The sequence below is a fragment of the Nyctibius grandis genome, chromosome 3 (genome assembly GCF_013368605.1).
Source record: "Nyctibius grandis isolate bNycGra1 chromosome 3, bNycGra1.pri, whole genome shotgun sequence".
In the NCBI taxonomy this organism is placed as follows: Eukaryota; Metazoa; Chordata; class Aves; order Nyctibiiformes; family Nyctibiidae; genus Nyctibius; species Nyctibius grandis.
In genome coordinates, this window is record NC_090660.1 from 8,041,998 (window position 1) to 8,058,730 (window position 16,733).

Consider the following 16,733-nt stretch of genomic DNA (forward strand, 5'->3'; position numbering starts at 1 on the left):
AAAACACCTTTAGTTGTACAATTATAGAGATCAGACATAGTAGCAAGAGCTTCACCATTTATTAGAAAGATGAACTAGGTTTTGAGGGATTTTTTTAGAGGGAGAAAGATTAATCTTTCAAAAATCATGTGACAGATTTTTTTTTTCATTTTGCATAAGAGTGCTGGAATGAGAAAATTTATTCAAAAGAGTTATCTGCTAGGGCATGCAGCTTTACAGAATTCTTGAAAAATGTTTTTGTCAGTTTTAAATTTGGTGGGAATCTGCTTACTGGGAGGGGAATCTGTATCTATTCAGGATTATTTTATTAACTTATTAAAAGGTAGTTTTACTTAATGTGCCCTCCTTGACTATTGCTAGATAATACCTTCTTTGATGTTGAAGGGGTGAAGTGAACATATTAACTTTTTGGTGCATTATTAGTAATGTTTAATATGTTGTGTTCTGTTTAGGGCATCCCTGTGGAGCTGATAGCTGTGGACTAATGACTGGCATACTAAGCAGGTAAGCTCTGAATGTCTTTCAGTGGTAACATAATGACTTTGACCAAAGGAGGAAGAAGTCTTGATATTTTTTGTTTTGTTAAGCTGAGTTTGGAAAGCTTTGATTTTATAAATCCCAGGATCTGTGACTTAAGTAAACCTAGCATATGCAAATAGTGGCTTCAAAAGGTAAACAGATGGATATTTCTGTCAGAAATATTTATTTCTCTTGACCCATAATTCACGATTTTCTTAGAAGTATATAAGACAAGTTCAGACATCGGAAACCTGCAGGTCTCCACTGCAGCGGGGTGCAACGAAATGATTGTTCTGACTTGACAAGGTTAATTTTAAAGTGGCTCTTTCCCCTAACTTGCCTCTTTCTTTTTTGCTAGCTGTAGTCAGTAAAAGTATTTGTCAAACTGGGACACACCTTTGTCATTAGTCTCTTCTCTTTAGACAATGATAGACTTACTGTGTTGCTAAAGAAAAGCGGTTTGCAAAGTACCTCACAAAGAGAAGCATGTCACAGAAAGTAAAACGTAGTGGATGATAATACCACCCTACTGATTTTTATCTGGTAGAGGTGTTAGACTAATTAAGAAAGAATTAAACTACACATGATGGATACCAGTCACATTGCTTAATATACTGCTGGAGGATACACAGAACCACAGGGGTGATGAAAGCATTGCAAGTGCATATATAGAAGAGAAATACAATTGCTACATGCAAGCATAGTGGGTTTTGAAGGTAAACATGGTATACTTGTTTGACAAGATGTTCTTTTACACAGTATAATTTTGCCATTAATAGAGATTCTATATAGAAAAAATCTGTTATTTAAAGTAGCTTGTGGGGGGGTCAGTGAAGAGCAAGGAATCACCCTTCAGCAGTTAGTTATATGGGAAATGTTTGCATTATTCTCTTAATATAAAATAATTATTTTTCCTTTTGTGCAGCACCTTCTGGTGCCATTTTAAAATTAAAATCAGTAACATTTTTCCAAGCTAAGAAGATTTATGTTTCTGTGAGAAGCTGGCCTCATCAATAAGTTAATATAAAATACTACTCGGCACCTGCACGAAGAAGCATTCAGAAGATATTTTCTATGTAAAATGGGGAGAAATTTTTTTCTCAGTTATTTTCTCTCAATTTCTTGTGTTGAGTTCCTTTCCATGAGATTTCTTGGAGCTATGATTCAGGGTGAAATCGATCTGTTGTTTCCTAAAAGAAGACTTATTAGTACGGAGACATAGAGAAAAGAGTTGTGTTTAGGTATACAAATTTTTGGTCATCTTCTCTGTATTTTTATACCATTTCCTTTTCTTTATACACTCAAGTCACATAAATCTGTTAGACCACCTAATTAGATACCTCAGTACCGTGACATCGGTGAGATTATTAATCTGTTTTAAGAGAAGAGGTTTAAGGTGTATGTACAACAGAAGGATAGGATAAGTTTCACTTTCATGTTGTAAGGAGTGCCATGTTGATTCAAGAACAACAGTGGAAAAAATTCCACTCTGGGAATTAGGGGCTGTGCATCAGCACAGATGCTGCTGTGCCAGGCAGGCTAATGGGGGCACATGGCAGCTAGTGGGAAAGCCCCCTGCACCTTCCTCCAGTGCTGGCTTCTGCTTCCCCTTCGGTCTGAGGTGGGAGTGGTTTAAAATCATAGTCTACAATATAAGGCTTTTGGCAATTTGTTTCTGCTTCAAAGTAGTTTAATACTTAGTGCAACTGTATAGCTGGTGAGGATTTTTCTGTCTTTCAAGTAACTCCTTAAAATCAGGTGTTTCAGGGCATATCTTAACTTTTGTAGATGACTAGAATGTTGTATGTGATTAGTTACTGCCTTGTGGATTAAGAGAAGGCAGTATGTGTATCGTGCACTGCACATGTATGTGACTATTGAAATGATACAGCAGGTCACATATATGCTCCTGCATCCACTGCCCACACATTTCCCACTTCACACACAGAACTACAACAGGCAGGGCTAATTTAGGAGGCTGTTTGGGATCTTAATGGTGCAAGTAGTCCCAGGTGGAGCTGGGAAGTGAAGGAAACTGTACCAACCAGGAGCTAAACAGCAGTAATGCAGGAGCTATGGGGAGATGCTGCAGCTCATGAAGGTTTATAATACCATAGGTTACTGTAATTATTAAAGAAACAGGAAATAAATAATCAATTCCTCCCTTACAAGCATTTTATATGAGACATCTGCAAAATGGTGGAGTTGAAAGGGAGATAAGGCTGTTCATACTCTGTGCTCGAGCTGGATGTGGGTTACTCCCTTTCAGGTGTGTGGTCTAAGCTTCAGGTGATGGGAGTGGTTCCATGGTTTTTGAAGTTTTACTTTTTCTTCTTTTTTCATCTTCCTCCTGGCATATCGCTCTGCTTTCTCATGAACGGTGTCACTAGTAGAGCATTAACCAGATGTCTCAGCAGGGCTGTTTTCATTTTGCTACCATAGTATATACTTACCCTGGGTGACCATGCTTTCTTTTGCATTACATGTTTTCTTCTCTATTGGAGCTTCAGCTGAACAGTCTGCTCATTTTAAAAACACTGTCAAAAAACAGAAAGAAGAAAAAACTTACCCTTACAAATCTCTTGCAAGTTCACCTCCAAATTGGAAGTTTCTCTTTCTTTTTTCCAGTCCTGTGACTTTATTTTCAGCTTTGTTGAGCCTTTGCATACGTTGTGTCACTTCCAGAGTCCTGAAAAGTGGATTACTATAAATAAGAATACACTCTTAGAGGCTTTCAGTGTGAGTATCCAAGTTGAAAGTCCTTTTAACCAATTTAATCAGTTTAATTAAGAAAAAAAAGAATCTTCCAAACCATTCTGCCTTTAGTAGTAGCACAAAAAAAACAGGTGCTCAAACAAAAAGAAAATAGCAGATCCATTTATTACTTAAAAGTATAAAATGTTAACAGAAAGGGTAGGTTTAAGTAATATGTGTGCTATACACATGAACATTGAATATGTATTCCTTTAAAAACATCTAGTAAGGAAATAAAATATCCATTTGCATTTTACTCTTGCACACAGGTTTATTAAGATAATATACGTATCTTGCTGTATGCTGAACCATAGCTTTGCCTCTGCCTCAGCCTGTCCAAGGTGTATGAATATTGACTGTTTAATGTACACCCCATGGCATATTATTGCTTACTTAAAGCATAATACCGCATGACCTTGCTTTTTCTGTTAATTATATTTTTCCCTTGTAGGAAAGTAAGTTTACTCATTCTGAATTGTGCCAAACCGCATAATCTGGAAAGGAGTATTGTGGCTCTACTTGGAAAGTACTAACTGGGCTTCAGCCATCGCTGGGAAAGCTGTATAGTCTTTTATTATTTTAACTGGCCAAATGCCCTTTGTTACCACATTAACAGTCTCCCTATGGTGCCTGTAACTTTGATATTATTTTCACTTTTATGCTAAATTTGACCAGATGAAAGACACAAACCCTCCAATTTTGAAATAAAAAACCAGCATGTTTTGTTAATCCTGTATTTCAGAGGGAAAGCCTGTGAAAATGATAACCTATGTCTGCTGGCCAAAGTTTTTGTTCAGTAAACCCATCCTGCCAGCTGTTCTCATTGGCAAGAGGAAAGACAATATTTTGGTATCTTTAATTTGTCCATTTTAGAGCAGAAGTTTTGCTTGTGTCATCATTTAAATCATGCATGTTAACATCAGTCTGGCAAACAATACTGCACTTTATAAAGACCTCAGTTTGGATGGTATCACTGCAATGTTGCAATAAAGCTGTTTTAGACTATTAAATACAATTTAAGTCACCTACTGACTATGAACTATTGCAGGTGCTCTGGACTGTGCTGCTGAAGAACTGCTTTGAAACTCCTAAAGAAGACATTGAAGCAGATATATAGATGCATTTTAGTCTGATGTCACTGGGAGCTAAAGACGCAAAATACCTCAAAAGACGGGGCTCTCACGTGCCTTTGGTCCTCTACTCACGAGGTAGACTGGACAAGGATCAGCAAATGGTAACTTAGGTCCAGTCCTTAGCACACAAGGAGGGATGGCCTCTGGCAGGAGACAGGAACGCTGGCATTTCTAAGAGACAAAAAGCAGTCACCTAAAGCTCTAAGCTTAGCCAGAAACACTTCCCGCACTGAGAATATCCAATTCAAAACGTGCACAGGCAGTGTTTGCTCTCCAGCTTGATCTTTGACTGCAAGCTTTCATTTCTGCTGAAACAGAAAGGGTGTTCTCATGTTTAAGAACACTTAAGAATGTCTTTCTCAATTTCCAGGTAACCTGAAGCCCGAGCGGTTACAGGCATATTGGATCCCACACCTTGGCAGAGGATTATTCCTGCATATGTTCTGGGACAGCTCAGCACTAAAGACTTACAAGGAAAAAAAAAAATCTTGATTCTGCAACAATTTGTTTGGATCCCTTGAAGGTTTCAAGGATTTCTTAAAGTCCTCAAGGGGCAAGACAAGCAAACTGATTGGGATAAAGCTAGGTTTCAAGTCTTTGCTTGTCTAGACATACAGCCTCTTTCACTAAAATGGAGCATGGAGGAAGACAAGGAAGTCTTTTAAAACAAGAATTTCATTCATTTATGCATTACTGTAATTATACCACTGTCTTAAATGCTCTGAGGTTGATGATGCTTGTGACCTTCCCAGTACGTTTCATAAGGGGCACAGTGTAACCTTGTACTGCCCCAAAACAGAACTAAGCCCCTCCATCTGTCTTAGGCAATTCAGTGAACACCGTAATGGCTCCTTTATAGCCCTCTACTTGTACTTGATAGTGTAGGGCACATTCCAAGGAAAATGGGGATAGTTCCTGCATTTTGCCTACTTACCGCTGTTGTAACAGCTTGATGTAAAAGCTGATAACAAAATAGATGCTGCATTTTGTTAGCAGGGCCCAGCCCAACAACCACACTAATGATATCATAATTATACCAGGGATGCAAGTTTGCTTTTAAATACATTTCCCATGGCATCTCCAATACGTGAATTTAGATAAAAAGTATTTTTTCAAGTTTTAATTTCCTCCAGAAGCATATAATAATTCACTGCCTTTTCTTCTCCTTCAGGTTAGCTCTCATCGCCGCAGATACAGCCAGAAGTATATATCTTTTGGCTGAAGCTTTCTTGCCTGCTGAACTTCCAGAGCATTTCAGGGCACATTTCAGGGTACCAGAGCATTTCAGGTAAGGTAAATCCATTAATCAAGTGCAAAAGCACTAGGGAAATATATTTTTAAATGATAAACATATTTTGGTAGCACTCTCAGAAGTTACTTCCCTGAATTTGGCTTTTTGCAGCTAGCACGCTTCATGCAACAGCCTGCCCTGTTCCCATATGTCTCCAGGTCATTATTAACGTGTACTGGATGGTACTTGTCCCACAGAGTTTGGTCAGAGGGAAACTGTAAACCCCGGCCTCTTTGGAAGGCTGGCGTTCCTATGCTGCTGCTCAAAAACACCGCAGCGGGCGGCTGAGCACCCCATGCAACGCCGTCCCACGCAGCACGCAACGCAGCAGCTGCTGGGGCATCGCCAGTCTCTGCCCTGTGGGTTAAGTTACTGACACTCGCCAGCTGCTAGTTGTGTGGAAGGACTTGAACACCTTCCTCTTATCTTAGAAAAGACAAATACTGTAAATCATAACAATTACACCAACAAAGGTAATGCATTAGGAGAAAAAGTAACATCTTCCGTTTTTAAATTTTGTTCAGAACAACTTGAAAAACATAGGCATTCAAATCATCTTAAATGAAAGGAAAAATAATTGGGCAAAAACCATCCACAGCCATAGTATTTGAAGCAGGCCAGGAAAGCCATCTGACCTGTCATTTGAGTCCTTCTGTATCAAACAGCTACATTAACAGTAACTGTAATGAAATTAGACTTCTTATGCATACATGAGCAATTAAAAAACCAAACAAGAAATGGTAGAGATCAAGTTTAAGAAAAAGAAAGTGGAAGCTTGTAAAAGATGTATCAAAAGTGACAATCCCAAGAGGATGACACTTCCCAGCAGCTTGAAGTCTCAGAGTAAATATTTTAGAAAAAGCTGCATGGTTAAACAGAGGAAGTTTATTAAAAAAGATTACATCCCTCAAGAAGTTGAAGGTGAAAACAGGACATAAAATACAAACACATCATATGCCCAAAAAGACATTGGTGGCCATCAAAACCTTGTAGTTATCATTTTCTGTAGCAAGCAGGACACCTGTCAAAGAGTTAGCAGAAGCAATAGATTGCTTAGATACAACAGGAGTACACAGGAGAGATGAGGGCACGGCAGTGAACTTCATGAATTCTTTGCATCCCTGTTTGCTATAAACTCAAGGAGGTTCCCTTGTTGGAAGTCTTCTTTATACAGCATAAATTGGAGAGATCATTGAAAATTATGTATCAGTAGGTTTCTAAGAAATAGAGAAACTAAGCAGTAACAATTTCAAAGAACAACCAAAACTAGGATTAGTGTGCATGGAAAAGGCAAGATAAAGAAGAGGGATCTCTAAAATCATGAGTAGCAAAGACAGGTAAAATAGGGAATGGACGTTTTTCTATCATCAGGAAAGGCAGTGAGTAATGATGCATCAAATCATTAGTTGATTCAATACAAATAAAACCAGAAGTATTTCCTCACATAGCATGTTGGTAACTTTGAATTTCCTTGCCACAAAATGTTGTGGTTTAAAGAATTTGACGCGAGTTGAAGAGGTCTTGGACAAACTCATCCATCAGGACCTATTAAACAGAAAAACCCTACCTCTCACTTTGGAAGTCACAGAATCAATCAGGTTGGAAGAGACCTCGGGGATCATCGAGTCCAACCATTGCCCTGACACCACCATGTCAACTAGACCATGGCACTAAGTGCCATGTCCAGTCTTTTCTTAAACACATCCAGAGATGGTGACTCCACCACCTCCCTGGGCAGCCCATTCCAATGTCTAATAACCCTTTCTGAAAAGAAATGCTTCCTAATGTCCAACCTGAACCGCCCCAGGCGAAGCTTGATGCTATGTCCTCTTGTCCTATCACTAGTTGCCTGGGAGAAGAGGCCGACCTCCCACTCTGCTACAACCTCCCTTCAGGTAGTTGTAGACTGCAATAAGGTCACCTCTGAGCCTCCTCTTCTCCAGGCTAAACAACCCCAGCTCCCTCAGCCGTTCCTCGGAGGTCAGACCCTCCAGACCCTTCAGCAGCTTGGTCGCCCTCCTCTGGACTCGCTCCAACACCTCAACATCTTTCTTGAAGTGCGGGGCCCAGAACTGAACACAGTACTCAAGGTGCGGCCTCACCAGTGCCGAGTACAGAGGGACGATCACTTCCCTAGACCGGCTGGCTACACTATTCCTAATAGAGGCCAGGATGCCATTGGCCTTCTTGGCCACCTGGGCACACTGCTGGCTCATGTTTAGCTGGCTGTTGATCAGGTCTCTTTCCGCCGGGCCGCTCTCTAACCACTCTTCCCCCAGCCTGTAGCGCTGCATGGGGTTGTTGTGGCCAAAGTGTAAGACCCGGCACTTGTTCTTGTTGAACCTCATGCCGTTGGTCTCGGCCCATCTATCCAACCTGTCCAGATCCCTCTGTAGGGCCTTCCTGCCCTCCAGCAGATCGACACTCCCACCCAGCTTGGTGTCATCTGCAAGTTTACTGAGGGTGTACTCAATCCCTACGTCTAGATCATCTATAAAGATATTGAACAGCACCGGCCCCAGAACTGAGCCCTGGGGAACACCGCTAGTGACCGGCTGCCAGTTGGACTTTGCCCCATTCACCACCACTCTCTGGGCTCAGCCATCCAGCCAGTTTTTAACCCATTTAAGAGTCCACCCATCCAAGCCCCGGGCAGCCAGTTTGTCTAGGAGGATGCTGTGGGAGACAGTGTCGAATGCCTTACTGAAGTCTAGATAGACTACATCCACAGCCCTGCCCTCATCTCCTAAGCAGGTCACTTTGTCATAGAAGGAGACCAAGTTGGTCAAGCAGGACCTGCCTTTCATGAATCCATGTTGGCTGGCCCCGATGCCCCGATTGTCCTGCATGTGCTGTGTAATGGCACTCAGGATGATCTGTTCCATCACCTTGCCTGGCACCGAGGTCAGGCTGACAGGCCTATAGTTCCCTGGATCATCCTTCTGGCCCTTCTTGTAGATGGGCATTACATTTGCTAATTTCCAGTCAGCTGGAACTTCTCCAGTTAACCAGGACTGCCAGTAGAAGTCATATCACTAGAAGCTGGGAATATAAGGCAAGTAGCTATCACAACATGCTTGTCATTTTATAATAATCTTTAGTACTCATCCTAAACTTTTCACCACTTTTTACCACTTTTGGAGCCAGGATGGTGGGCTAGATGGATCTTTTTTAGCCCGAGCTGGCACAGCCCTTCTTACATCCTGCATTTAAGTAGCTCCTGCAGTTTGTGGAGAGCCTTCTGTGGATTCGAGTCAACCTGAACAACAGGAGTCAGATAAAGGACTCCAAATGGAATTAAGACTGAAAATACTAGGAAGAGGTAACTAAGAGAGCAGGATCAGCAAGTAAGGTAAAGAAAAGCTAAAGCAGAATTAAACTTGCATATAGTCTTTAACCCTTAAAGTAAAAAGTGTCATCACACATGAGATGGCAGAAAATAATTCTTCATCCCTGTAAAAGAAAAAAATACTCTCTTCCTCTCAGCAGGTGTAATGACAAGAAAATTGCAATGTGTCCTTAAACTGAAAGAAGTTTAATTCTCAGATCAAATCTATATCAACACAATTTAAAAAAAAAAGAGCTCTGCAAGTGGATGAATAAGTATGCACAGAAAATGAAGAATATATTAATATACAGAAGTGCAAAAATCATAGAAACTTACCATTATCTAATTTTTTTTTATAGTAACTGAAGCAATCCCATAGCTACATAACCCATATAAAAATGGTCTTGGTCATGTCAGTCCTCTGTCATGAAAAATGGTTGAATACAAAATGTTCTTTCATATTTGTTCAGTAAGTGAACTCCTCACTTAGTATGAATTGCTCAGGGTTAACTGACTTCCACAGAACTACGACAAGTCACAGCAGCTGAGGATCTGCCCAGCACGTACCATGGTGGCTGACCAGCAAAGCCATAAATCCATCCTTGACAAAATTGCAGTTTTCCATGAGCTCACTGCACATGAGACTGTTAACTGACCATTTACTGAGATTCTCGTACACTAACCTCTACCAGCAGAAGGGAAGGAGAAGAGAGAAGCAATGGTACAGAGCCTGCAGTTTCCCTTTCCTGCAGCCCTTTGCACAAAGGGGGCTTCCAAAGACCTACACAATAAAGCAATAAAGTAAGCCAGTGCAGCTGTGGGATCTGCAGCTTTTGTCTTCAGGGACAGCAATACACTATTCAGCCCCCGCTGTCCTGGGGCTGAAGTAAACAAAAGCCTCTCTGAACCTAAGCTAGGAAGAGAGGAGCTTCTCCCACTACCAGCACCTATGAATGAACATTGTAAAGCCCAGTTGTCAACCCCCTCCTTAGCGAAATGCTGGAAGACTTATTCACAGTTAAACTCAGATGTTTTCTAAACTGACTGTCAACATAAAATTATCTCAGCCAACAGTAAAGATAGGACTGAGCTGCTGTCCGGTGACTGTCCCTCTCAAGCACCTTCAGAGGTTCTTCCACCTGACAAACTGCTCCAGTGACAGGATGCTCTCATGAGATTCATCATTTGCTTCGAAGTAACCAGACCTCAGGCCTGTTGCAATTTTAGAGCCCCCTAAGAAATTCATCCTCTAATCGTCATTCTCAGTTTATCCAAGGATTTGCAACTTGTGTATGAATTCCTTGGCCAAATTCAGTAATCTTGTTAATCTCAACCCCCATATTTCTGTTTCTTTCAACTTCTGCTAGCAAAAATTCTCACAGTGGTCTTTCCCAAGAAGGACAGAAACCTTCTGTTCCCTTTTTCCCATACACTCAAGAAAACACTCTGTCCTGGTTTGGCCCAAACCAGGCCAATTAGTCTTAAAGAAACCAAGGTCACTACTAAATTCCTCACTGCTTATGAGTGAAGAGCCGAAGGGGGGTCGCACCTGCAGGAAGGAGCAGACAGGGCAGGTGACCCAAGATGGACCAACGAGGTATTCCATCCCATACATGTCATTCTCACTTTCCTATTTATCACTAACCCACTGCCTCCTGGAGGTGGGGCCCAGGAGGGAGGGGCCCTCCTGTCTTCCACTGATTGGTACCAGCTTTGCCAATTTTCCAGTTAAAAGCCTGCAGGTGTAATGGCAGGGGGAGCTACGGCATTTTCCCCTCTGCCCGTGCTGGGGGGAGCAACTCTGCCTGAGGAGGATTTCCAAGCTCTCGATCTTGGTTTTGTATATATTTGTATATATTTGATTATTTCTATTATTATTATTATTATACTCTTTTTCATTATTATAGTTTATTAAAACTGTTTTAACTTTCCAACCCATAAGTCTCTCTCCCTTTTCCCTTTCCCTTCAGGTGCGGGGGGGGGGGAGGGTTAACAGAGAGCATCTGCCACAGGTTTAATAGCCAGCCCAGCTTTAAACTGTGACACACTCCCAACCATACATGCTGCTTCTACATTTCTTCCTAGTGAAACCCCTGAGATTTAAATAACTCAGTTCCACTGGTCCATCTAAATTTACCTTCACTCTAATTTCTAAGTGAAATAACTACATAAAATAATTTAAACTTCATAATTTATAGGAAAAGTTTTGCTTTGAAATAAAATGCCAATATTTTTTGCATTTTCAACCAATGAAGCAGAATTGTAGTCATTTAGTAGACAGCATAACTTGAAGTTAAGCAGTATTTTTTTTCAGAACATACAGCTAGAGAGAACTTTTCCATTGTAATGCAATTCCCTAATGAACCATAGTTAACATACTAGGTTGCTTTCTATGTAACCTTGAAAAAAATGCAAAAGGTATTTCATTATTGTATGAAAGAGATATATAAACATGCAAATGTTTCCCATTGTTATAAGTTTTAAGGAATGACTTCTGTAAGCATTTATCTATAGTGCATCTACATTAAATAGCCCTGCTAGAATGAAGAGAAAACATTTTGTATTCATTTAGTCATTAAACAGAATCAGGAACAGTTGCTAAAATAATGGATCCCGATTATTCATTACTATTATGCTTTACTTGTTGGAATAGATACTTGATAAGAATCATACCAGAACTATAGCTGCTAATGAACGCTTAAAGGCTAGGGAGCAGATGCGAAGGGAAAGCAGAACAACACCACCTCATTTGTTTTTTTTCTGGGGATGCTTATGTGGCTCTCCTTCATCCTCTTCTACCGAGTTTTGCTTTCAGATCTCTAAGGGACTGAACTAGGACTTGATTTGGACTCTTTCAAAGCTCTCTTTCTTAAACTGTGACAAAAAACTTCAAAACCTTGACAAAGTTTGTGAACCAAAAATAATAATAATGTCAAAAAATGTCAATGGAAATATTTTATTTAGGTGATTTAAAAACATTTGCATTATACTAGAATTAGCTTATGTTTTGTAACTGAAAGCCATTTTAGAGAAAAACAAAATCTTTAATTTGAAGCATCAAAACAATGTTTTATCAAATTTAATTTTTCAGGGGCCTTGAAATCTGATTTGACCTATTTCCTACAAAGTTTTGGCTTGGACAAATAGAGGCATTTTTGGATGAAACTCATTTTGTCAAAAAGCTCCAAGCTGGCTTTGCTGGCCATGGTAGTCCATACAAATATCACAGGAAACTTCTGGTATATGTAATGGCTTAATCAGCTGGAACTTGACTAACAGGCAGACACGTATCTAACTGATCCCCAGATGACCAGGAAATCTGTGTCCCATATGCTGTTTAAAAAGGAAGGTCTTAAAATTTAATTAGACAGGAGAAAGAAACAGAGCTTGCTTTTTTTTTTTAATCATCATTCAATTTTTTCACTTTCTGTATCTATTTAAACCCCATCTATTCACCTAAGCCACAGATTGGTCCACAACTGCTTACAAGCTTTGTCATGTACTACCCAAATTCTCCTAAAATTTTGTTTTATTGGCATCCCAAGAATTCAGGTCACAACAAAAAACAACTTGAGAACCCAGGAGATGAGTAAAACCATCACGGACAAACACACATTCATGGAAAATTAGCATACAGTCATCTACAGCACAGATGTATACTTTACCAAATCAGTGTCTTTCAGTCTATACCAGTCTGCAGGCTCCTAGTGTTCTTTTTCTTCCCAGTGGAAGTACAGAGCTTTATGCAGCAAATCAAAGCTCCCTGACTCTTCATAGGTAAATTTTCACAGACCTCTTATAAAAAGCTTACAGACCTCCAGGATCCATGGACTACATGTGGAAAGCAACACCAGCACCAGCACTCCAAACTTGTTCCCGCATCAAAACTCTTTGTAGAGCACAAAGATTGCGAAGTACCTTTACACTGCTTTCAGAAAACCCATCTTTTTCAAGTTCAACTGATTTCTAGTCACACAGACGTGTGTTTGTAAGTGACTTGTCCAGGTGACCATGGGAGATCTATGGACTATAATTAGAAAGCTGATTGATTATATAGTCCCACAGTCTTGTGTTTTCTGGTTCTAATTCAGGGGATTTCACCCAACCAGTTTGAGAAAATTTCCCTCGTGCTCAGTAAAAAGAACTGTGCTTGTGGTACAAAACAGAAATGTTACTACATTTCTTGGGCATAATGAAGTGCTCATGGCACCAGCAGAGAGTTTGACTTTATACATAAGCCTTATTAAGACTGAGTTACCTTTTAAGGCGGTAGGAGAGCAAGCATAGAGTATGAAGTGCTCTGCCAGAGCAGCTTTATCAAACCCTACAATGGCAGTTCAGGGGATCACCAGCTGCAGCTGTCCGTCTTCTGTAGCGGGGGATGCCAGCCCTCAGCTGCTCCCATTGCTCTCCTGACTGCAGAACGTGTACAAACACAGTTGGGTCTCCTTACGACACCTGCGCATAAAAAGCAAGAGGAAAATTCAGTGCCTGGGAAAGACTATCTCCCTGATCGCAGGACACAGTTAGCTGTCCTCTAGCAAATCTAGCTGCAACCATCCCTCCACTGAACTGGTTGTGTGAGTTGGTTAAGGTTAAAAATAATCAGAGCTTTTCTGGGGATGTGGAGGGGCAGGGTTTGGATCCAGGTCATTGCAAGGCTCCATAAACAATTTTACAAGAACAACTGAAGGAGGGCATAGGCTGGGAATGAGCAGCTGGGGGCTGTTAAGATGGCATTGTCAGTGAATAGCACTGTTTCCCTGAATTTTCAGTGAAACAGAGCTTGAGCGTTCAGATAATCAGGCACGACATCTGAGATATGGGAGCGGTACCAAGCAGATGGGCCAATACCTGCTTAAAGTGCTCTAGCTCCAGTCACTGATAAGGACATCTGTCTCTGCTCTCAGACTGGGTGCCTCAGTGACCCTGCTGCAGCTGGGCAGCAAGAACTCTCTGTGTGTTTATGAACGGGTATTTTTCAGAAGCTTGTACTCCAAGTGGTATTTTGAATGAATTTTCACAAGGCAGCCAAAAAAACTCCTGCTGTCAGATGTGATGAATATCAAGTCCTTGTTGCAGCACACGGAGGTACTACAGCTCCTCAGCAAAACAGTTGCAAAAATATTTTTAAGATGCCCAAACCAGCAACCTTTTCCCTTAGCCTTGTTCAACAAAACAATTTTATCTGAAACTTTTCACTCTGAGGCACACAATAGTTTGGGAGATTTCAGTCCCCAGAATGGAAGTTTAGCACACTTAATGGCATCTGAAAGTTGAATTCCTGAAGGCAAATGCTGGGCACCTGTGTCTACATTATCCTTTAGTCTAAAAAGTTACCATGTCTCTCCTTTTTTCTAGTTTCAAACCCCAGACCATCACATTTTTCTCAGTAACACTTGGGCCAGCACAAAACACTAAAAGCATATAGAAATGACTAATATGAAAGGGCTGAATAAAAGGCATTTAAAAAATAAAACAGAAATAAATCATTACTTAAGAATAATTGTTTTGTTTGCTTGTCGTTAGACTTCTGTTCATAGACGCTGCAAACTTTCCACTTTGTGTCTGGGTTTAATAGTAACAACTTTGCAGGGATGCCGCCGCCTTCTCCCTCATTGTTTTCACTTGGTTTCTAGGGCAAACAAATCCATTTTTTTCAGCCCTTTAATAAATTAAAGCTGTTATAGAGTTAGAAGTAAATCGCTGCATATTATGGAAACTTAAATCCAGCAAGCCTCAGAATGTATCAAAGGTCACTATATGCACAGTATCAAAGTCTTTCTCACTCCCTTCCCCCCTGGTAATCCCCAGGACCTCTCTGCAGTGACTGAGTAGAATTCAGGGTAAAACTTGACCTGAAAAATGTAGAGCTACCCCTCCTCTTCCTCTGCTCTCCCTGTCATCTGCTAACATTTTCAGACAAAAAAAAGCGTACTGAGTCCAAACTGTTTGTTTTGCTGGGAGTGCCATCTGCGTGGTGGCAGCTGGGGTGGGAGGGAAGGCACATAGACAAATGAACAGCAATAATTATAGACGGTACACAAAATCAGGAGTTCTGCTGCTTTCCAGTGTTCTGGATCTTTGCACGCTTCCATCAAGTGGATAGAGCTCTTCTTAAACTGGTATTTGAACATCTGGATTATTCAGCAACACAGCAAATTCAGAACACTTGAACAGAGATGTCAAACAAGCCAGTTTAGGCAAAATGCTAAGACTACTGAAAATGCTGAAGTCATTTATGGTTATATTCCATTTTTAACATATTACAGTATACTGGAACTAGTAAGGGGAAAAAAAAGAAAATGAGAGTAAGTATTGTCAAAAGGAATATGTCATAAATCATCCAAAATGAAAAATCAGTGAGGATCTGGAGAGAATGTTTCTTGCAGACTAAAGATAAAATCAATGTCCAGATCACTGACAACTGAACCTGAATTCTACAAGGGAACTGATGGCATAACATTTTAATTTCCCACTCCTATTTAAAAGGACCGCTTACATTTGAATCATCCCTTTTCACTGTATTACAGAAAGGATTATTCAATAATTAAACCCTCATCTTAACGTATTCAGTTCTGTAAATAAGACGATGTCAGAGGAAATTTTAGAGATTGAAATTTTGCTCATATCTCTTCGCTAGCAGATTGCTAACAACATCTTGTCTACACAGAATCCCACAAGGGCTGAGGTGGGAAGGGATCTCTGGAGACTGTCAGGTCCAACCCCCTGCTCAAAGCAGGGTCCAGAAGGCAGCAGGTTGCTCAGGACCATGTCCAGTTGCATTCTGAATTATCTCCAAACACACAGACTCCACAACCTCTCTGGGCAACCTGTTCCAGTGTTCGATCAGCCTCATGGGAAAAAAGTTTCTTCTTCTGTTTAAACGAAATATCCTTTGTTTCATGTTGTGCCCATTGCTTCTTATCCCTTCCCTAGACACCAGTAAGAAGAGCCTGGCTCTGTCTTCTTCACCTTCTCCTATTAGATATTTATACACATCGATAAGATTCCCCCCTAAGCCTTCTCAAGGATAATATATTATTAAATGTTAGTAAAACATGGATAAAGTATTTAAAAATATATGTTTACTTACTTTGGAAGCGCTTTAGAAGTATCTTCCCTGATTTGTCTGTGGTTTCCACATCGAATACAGCTCCCAAGATACTTTTTAGGCAAGTGCCGTTGTTGTTAGGAGTTTCATTAACTGCAGCAGGAGACGTTACTTCAGCAATGTTGTATACTTTCAAACTATACCTAGGTAAGTCATTCGGTAAGACATTCTCCTCTTCCCTTAAGTGTTTAATTAGAATAGACACACATTTCAACCTTTTTTATCTCACTCTTGGGGTTTCTCTAAAGTTCAGGAAATTTAAGAGCAATCAATAACAAGAAGTGAGCTCAGTCCTTGAGCAAGTCTACAGCTGCACTGTACCTGAAGGAACTAAACCACACAAAAGCCTTTTAATGCACTTTAATTTATGGAAGTTGGATTCACAGCCCTAACTTGATTTGCCTTAACTTTCTCAGCTGTCCTTATTTAGAAGTGCCTGGAAATATAGGTTTTATGTTCAGTGCTGCAGTTCTCCATGTGCAAGACTTAAAGAGAAGGAAAGGACATGTCATACTGGTAAACAAACTTAGCAGATGTTGGTCCACTTTAACAAAACTATGTAATCAAAAGTGTAAAACTACATACACGTCAGTT

General features: G+C 40.4%; 1 long non-coding RNA gene across 1 annotated transcript; it reads right to left on the reverse strand.

Moving 5' to 3' along the window:
* Positions 1–4,529: 4,529 nt before the first annotated feature.
* Positions 4,530–16,206, reverse strand: LOC137660728 (uncharacterized). Its single transcript, XR_011047772.1, has 3 exons — positions 16,122–16,206; positions 13,284–13,483; positions 4,530–4,577 (listed from the first exon to the last, which is right to left on the reverse strand). It is a non-coding gene; the product is annotated as an uncharacterized lncRNA (long non-coding RNA).
* Positions 16,207–16,733: the final 527 nt, after the last annotated feature.